Raw genomic sequence first — 6,404 nt, 5'->3', positions numbered from 1 at the left:
TCTGAGAGAGAGAAATTGTTCCATCCATGGCAAATTCTTTTTGGTAGAAAATGGTTACAGGAATGTTCTAGCATCCTTCCTTTCCCTTCTCACCTTCTGGAATCACTTCCTCGCTGCACACACCTTTGTCCTTGGGTATTTCTTGGATTTCTTGCTGGCCCCAAACAGGGGGGCATCAGACTGTTGCCAGAGATTGTCTTCTTACTGATTCCTTTTTCGGGAATCATTGTCTTTTTCATGTCACCTGGTGGGCTGCTGGAAATCCTTCAGCGCCACCTGGACTGTCAGCTCCTGAGAGGTGGTCGCTGTCACCATCCTTATCCTGCATCACCTCCTGTCTGTCACAGCAGGAGCGACTGGTTACATGGCAACCCCTGCTTCCCAGTTGGCCGTAGGAGCCCCCGGGGGACAGGGCACATCCCTTCCCCTCCCCCCAAGACAGCAGGACTTGTCACAGCAGCTGCCACAAGGAGAGTGACAGACCCCGTCTGCCTGGTAGGGTGGACCTGGGCCAGCAGGAGCCAAGGGATCCTCCCCCAGTTTGGGGTCCGGCCTGGGGCTCTCACTCTTGCGTTTTCATTTCAGTGCCACCAACCATGAAGCAAGACACGGCCCCGGCCAGGACCACAGCCATCGGACCCGGCACCTGGATCCCCACCCTGCTCCTCAGCTGCGCAGTCCTAATTGGCATCCATGTCGGCCTCCTTTAGAGGGACAGGTCCGGAGAGCAGATTGAGAGGGAAGGGAGGGCAAATGGCCTGGGGTGAGCCCAGGGAACGGTGAATTCCCAGCCTGACCCCTGCCCACTCCCTGAACCTTCTCACAGAGCAATGGGACCGGGTGAATGAGAGCTCATATCATGTGTTAGCAACAACTTGGACAAGCTCAGCCCTGAGTTCTGATATGGCCTTACTGTTAAGGCCACTGGGCAAGGGGAGGGGCCCACACCACTGCTTAAGGCCTGTTGGTGTTAAAGGGATGTAGGGAACTCAGGCCTGGCTCTCTGGAGAGAGTCAATTTGGGCCCAGGGTGGGTGGTGTGGGAACAGCAGGGACACACAGCATGGGCCGGACTCACCTTTGAGTGAGCGCAGCATGGCGGCTCCATGTGACGTGTCCAGGAGAAGGGGACTCCATCCGGGCAGTTACAAGGAGAGGGGCCAGCGTCTAACCCCAGGAGGAGGGCGTGGGAAGGCCTCTGCACACCGCTCAAAGGGCTGGAGAGTAGGGCCGTGTCCCCCCAGAACGTGGCTTGGGTCTTCCCAGGTAAGGCAGAAAGTGAACAGTAGAGACCGTGCCTGACGGGACTAGAAGGAGGCCGGTTCTCCGTGCAACAGTGGGAATCCTGGCTGAGGCTGGTGCCGTCCCTGGCAGCTAGCTTCCCGCAGACCTCAGATCCTGAGCCACTGAGCAGCCCCTGCTTTGAGCAGAGCTGGCCTGGGAGATGGGGGGAACTGAGTTGCCATGTGTGCTCCCAGCTGAGCCGGACCAGGAATGGATGGGATGGGGGAAGGGATCATGATACTAAGAGCTCTGTGTGCTGCTCGCTAGGAGGCTGGCAGGGAAGGGGAAAGAAGGATCTCTGGCCACCCTGTTCCCCAAGGTTAGAGGTGTCAAGGGCAGGCCCCTGTCTTCTGTCGGATGCCCCAGCAGGTCCTTTAGGGCCTGCCATGAGAGGGAGCATTAGAACGCGAGTCACGTGAGCACATTGATTTCTTACTCACTTTAGTCCTGAGCCCAGACCCTTGGTAACAGGGCCTGGGGCTGACTCAGTGATTTGGTTCAGGAGGGAGGAGGTTTGTAAAGGTGGCTGGAGCCAGGGCTGGGGACATGGCTAGGGGGAAATGCATGCCCCTGGGCGAGGGCTGGGCTCTGGGGTAGGGAGTGTTGGTGAAGGGCAGCCCCAGGACAAGGGACCCAGGATTTCCTCAGCCACGGAGACAAACACCTGTTCTTTTCTTAGGCTGCTGAGGCTACCAAGAAGCCCATGAGGCGGGGACCAGCTCATCGACGCTGCCTTTGGGCCTGCTGCCTTTGGATGAGCTGCTGTTCATTTTTAGACCATCAGCGCTCTCGAGTTTACAAATCTAGAGACCTCAGTCGACCACGTGGTGCAGGACAGGGAACCTCCCAGGTCCCCTCTTGCATTTGGTGACGCTCCTGTTCAGCACTTTCCCTTGGCATATTCTATGCCGCTTTCTCTCTTTGGTGCTAGGTGATGGTATTCTTGTACTGAAATGTTTAAATGTTTGACCAAGAAATCTTAATGAAGAAAACGTTTTCCATCTTGTCCTTGGTTATGAAATGTCAGATTTTTCTCTGTAGGATGACCTTGTTCTTGCAGACATTATTGCCAAAAAGATATCCTTGAAGCTATGTAAACTCAGGGATATTTTCTGTGTCCTCACTAACTTTTCAGAATTTTTAACATACTTTATTGAACTATACTTTACATTCCTTAAAATCAACCCATTACCTCATTGACTCTTAAATGGAATACTTTATAATGTGATTATTTTGGGGGGCCTGGGTGGCTCATTCGGTGGGGTGTCTGCCTTCAGCCTAGGACATGATCTCAGGGTCCTGGGATGGAGTCCTGTTTCTGGTTCCCTGCTCAGTGGGGAGTCTGTTTCTCCCTCTGCCTTTCCCCTGCTTGTTTTCACACGCTCTCTCTCTCTCAAAAATGAATTAAAAAATCTTGAAAAAATATATAATGTGATTATTTTCTTCAGCAATTTATTTCCATATACATATATCTAAAGAAGCATATCTCTTATAAAATATTTAGTTAATCTGGAATTTGTTTTATATCCCATAAGAACTCATGGAATTTTGTTTTTCCTCCACTGTATGGGGTAAATATAAGTGTGATTCTGCTAGATCTCTTGTGGAGACAGAGAATTTAAAGATCACTCAGAAGTCAACTTTCAGGCAGTCATCTGTCAGTGTCAAATATGATCCTGACATGTTGGCATTTAACAGATATTCTGGGAATAAAGCAATTGAGAATCTTCCTGATTTCCCTAGGTCCCCCACCACAGCACTCTCTCCTGTCATCCTCCTTCAGTGCACAGTGAGTCTTCACAGCAGAAACAGATCTGCTTCTAACAGTTGATTTATTCCCCTCTGAACAAAGGATCGGTATCCAATATATACAAAGAGCTCCTGTGAATAAATAAGAAGTGTAGTTCTCCTAAGATTTGTGCAAATGCTTAGAGCAAGCAACAGATGGTAAATCAGCCTATGAAATCATTGAACATATCCCAAATAATCAAGATAAAGAAGAACAACAGGATGCCTTACACACACATCAAACTGACAAAATTTTAAAGATAGCTATAGCAAGTGCTGGCCAGGAAATAGAATAACGAGTTTTCCTACTTGTTGGTAGGAGTTTAAATGTAATCACTCATTTGCCCTATATTTCACCCTATCCAGACAGTGGTTGATGTGTTCATCCTACTGCATGGTAATCCCGGTGTTAGTTTTAGGCTAGAAACACATGGGAACCAAAAAGCAATGGAGATGTATGGTTGTTTACTGTAGGGCTATGTGTCATAGCAAAAACTTAGTAATATATCCAGCTGATGTACAATATATACAATATGTTAGGAGATTTCAATTTCTCTCTACTTAAGACTAAGTAATCTGAACTACTGTCAAAAAATGACACAAAGATGGGTCAAAATACCAGATGAACAAAGCTTTCGAATATATATTTAAGAAATTCTGGACAACATACACTCACAGTGGCCTCCTAAATCTAAATCTCTTCACCTACATTTAAAAATTAAACCAATCAACCAAAACCCTCATCTTCAGCACATCCAGGAAATGGAAAACACCTATGTCCCTTGATCTCTTTGACCGTATTGGGCATTGCTGGAACAACTTGAAGCAGAGTTTGAGGACGAGGAGGCATTCAGGTACCGTGAGACCTACTAGGAGATGATGGTGACCCAGGAGAATGTCCTGGTTTGTGGGAAATACATCCTAAAGTGTGTGGTGTCAGGGGACATCACGGAAACTAGGAGGACATCAGTGTGACAGCTCACTGTCATACGGTTCAGGAAGAAAAGTGTTCGGTACGAGACTTACAACGTCTTTAGAAGTTTAGGCTTGTTTCAAAAATTTGTATGGTTCTTAAAAATGGAGACATAAGAAATACTTCAATTTCAGAATTTGATGTAACAAGGTAAATGACTCCAAAAAGCTCCTGGTCATTTTTTTAAAGGCAGGTCCTCCTTCTTTGTTTCCTTCTCCCTCTCTGTGCTCCAGCCTTTGGCAGCCTCTCCCTCCTCTACCTCGTCAGCATGGTCAGCCCAGGCCCTTCTAGAGAGGAGAGCAGCTGAGGACTGGAATTGGGACGTGCGCACACTTAATCTCTACAGACCCCGACCCTCACTTTGGTGGAGATGGCAGGCAACTGAATCACCCTCTAAGCCTTCTGTGGACAATGTGTTCCCATTGATTTTTCTGCTTGAAACTCATGACTGCTAAGGGATTTCCCACACAACCTCCCTGGCCCATTTCACCTCCTGAAATCTCTTCCTCTCCAAAACCCTAAGGTTCTCACCATCAGCCTCCAGGCTTTCTGTTCTAGAGTCTTCCTCTGTCAGGTGTTCTGGATCACACGGGCCAACAGCCCGTGCCCCGTGAAAGCTGGGCACAAATATCACCTGCCATTAATCTTCCTTACCCCTCTTTTTAGTCAGACTTCTCCAGAGAAATAGAACCAGTATGACGTGTAGACAGGCAGAGAGATAATAAGGGATCGACTCATGTGCCTATGGAGGCCATCAACTCGACATCTGCAGTGTGGGCCAGCATACTGATGCCCAGGAGACTCAATGGTGCAGACGGAATCTGAAGGCAGTCTGTGGGAGAATTCCCTCTTTTTGGGGGGAAGTCATTCTTCTTGTTCTCTTTAGGCCTTCAACTGATTTGACAAGGCCCAGCAATGTCCCGGAGGACATTCTCCTTTACTTGAAGTTCACCACTTTAAATGTTAATTTCATCCAAAATACTAAGTGGTCAGACAAAATTAACCATCCCACATCCCCAGACTAAATTAATCATCCTCTCTTCCCTTCTGTGGGTCCTCACAACTGAGTCCAGAGTAAGAATATCAACCTGGTATTTGCTTCAGCAGCACATATACTAAAATTGGAACAATAGAGAGAAGGTTAGCATAGCCCCTGCACAAGGATGACGTGCAAATTCATGAAGAGTTCCATATTTTTGGGTCGTTGTTGCCATTTTAGTACTTTGTTCTCTTGTTCATCTATTCTTCTCTGGACAGAAGGACAAGACGGAAAAACTCACCTCAGAAAAGAGAACGAGAGGCAGTACTGACTGCCAGGGACCTAATCAGCATGGATATAAGTCATATGTCAGAACTAGAGTTCAGAATAAGGATGAAAAAGACACTTAGTTGGGTTTAAAAAAAGCATAGAAGACACTAGAGAATCCCTTTCTGGAGAAATAAAAGAACTAAAATCTAATCAAAGGGGAAGGGAAGGGAAAAATAAAATAAGGGAAATCAGAGAGGGAGACAAACTATTAAGAGACTCTTAATCATAGGAGACTGAGGGTTGCTGGAGGGGATGGTGGTGGGGGCTGGGGTAACTGGGTGATGGCCATTAAGGAGGGCATGTGATGTAATGAGAACTGGGTATTATATGCAGCTGATGAATCACTAAATTATGTCTGAAACTAATAATACACTATATGTTAACTAATTGAATTTAAATTAAAAAATGAAGAAAAAATAAAATGACATTAAATACATGTATAATCAAAAAAAAAAAACAAAAACAAAAACAAAGGAAAGGAAACCTGTTATGTTACCTGCTCCTGAGAGAAATGGCTTTATAAAGAGGAGGTAATATCCTGTCCGGCCCCGGGAGCTTGAGGCGGCGTCTCTGGGGTGTGCCCGGTGCTCTCTGCGGCCCTGGTTTGACTGCTCTCTCCCTCAAGTCAGGCTTCTGCTGAGTTTCTCCTTGCCTGTAGTGGGGAGTGTTTGGACCTTGGCCAGAGTCTGTTTTAACTTTTAACTGCGTGTGCTTGGGTCTACTTGTTAAAGGGACCTCCTGCTATTTCCACTAGAGCTGAAGTTTACAGCCCTCTAGGGTCAGTAGACTTGGTGCGTGTGGGGGTTTGTGCTGGTTCTAGCGGGGGGCCCGCGGCTCTGGTTCTCAGGCACACTTGCCCTAGTGAAGAAGCACCTGCAGAGTGCAGGGGTGGGGCGAGGTGTAAGGGGCTCAGGCCTCCACCGCGCTGCTCCCTGAAGTCAGTCCCCGCTGATGGGTGGGGGGTAAAAATGGCTTCAGCCCACTCCCTCCTCCCCAAAGAGGGGAGTTTGCACTGCCCCTGTCTGGGAAGCCCTCGCGGAAGAGTGAACAA

The 6,404-nt window shown here is 47.8% G+C and overlaps 1 non-coding gene across 1 annotated transcript; it reads left to right on the top strand.

Moving 5' to 3' along the window:
- Nucleotides 1-5,139: 5,139 nt before the first annotated feature.
- Nucleotides 5,140-5,242, top strand: LOC116629464. Its single transcript, XR_004298749.1, has one exon. It is a non-coding gene; the product is annotated as a U6 spliceosomal RNA (small nuclear RNA).
- Nucleotides 5,243-6,404: the final 1,162 nt, after the last annotated feature.

Source organism: Phoca vitulina, unplaced genomic scaffold (genome assembly GCF_004348235.1).
Source record: "Phoca vitulina isolate PV1807 unplaced genomic scaffold, GSC_HSeal_1.0 scaffold1049, whole genome shotgun sequence".
NCBI lineage: Eukaryota > Metazoa > Chordata > Mammalia > Carnivora > Phocidae > Phoca > Phoca vitulina.
The sequence above is the reverse complement of the archived record's forward strand: the minus strand, read 5'-3'. Positions and strand labels throughout refer to the sequence as shown.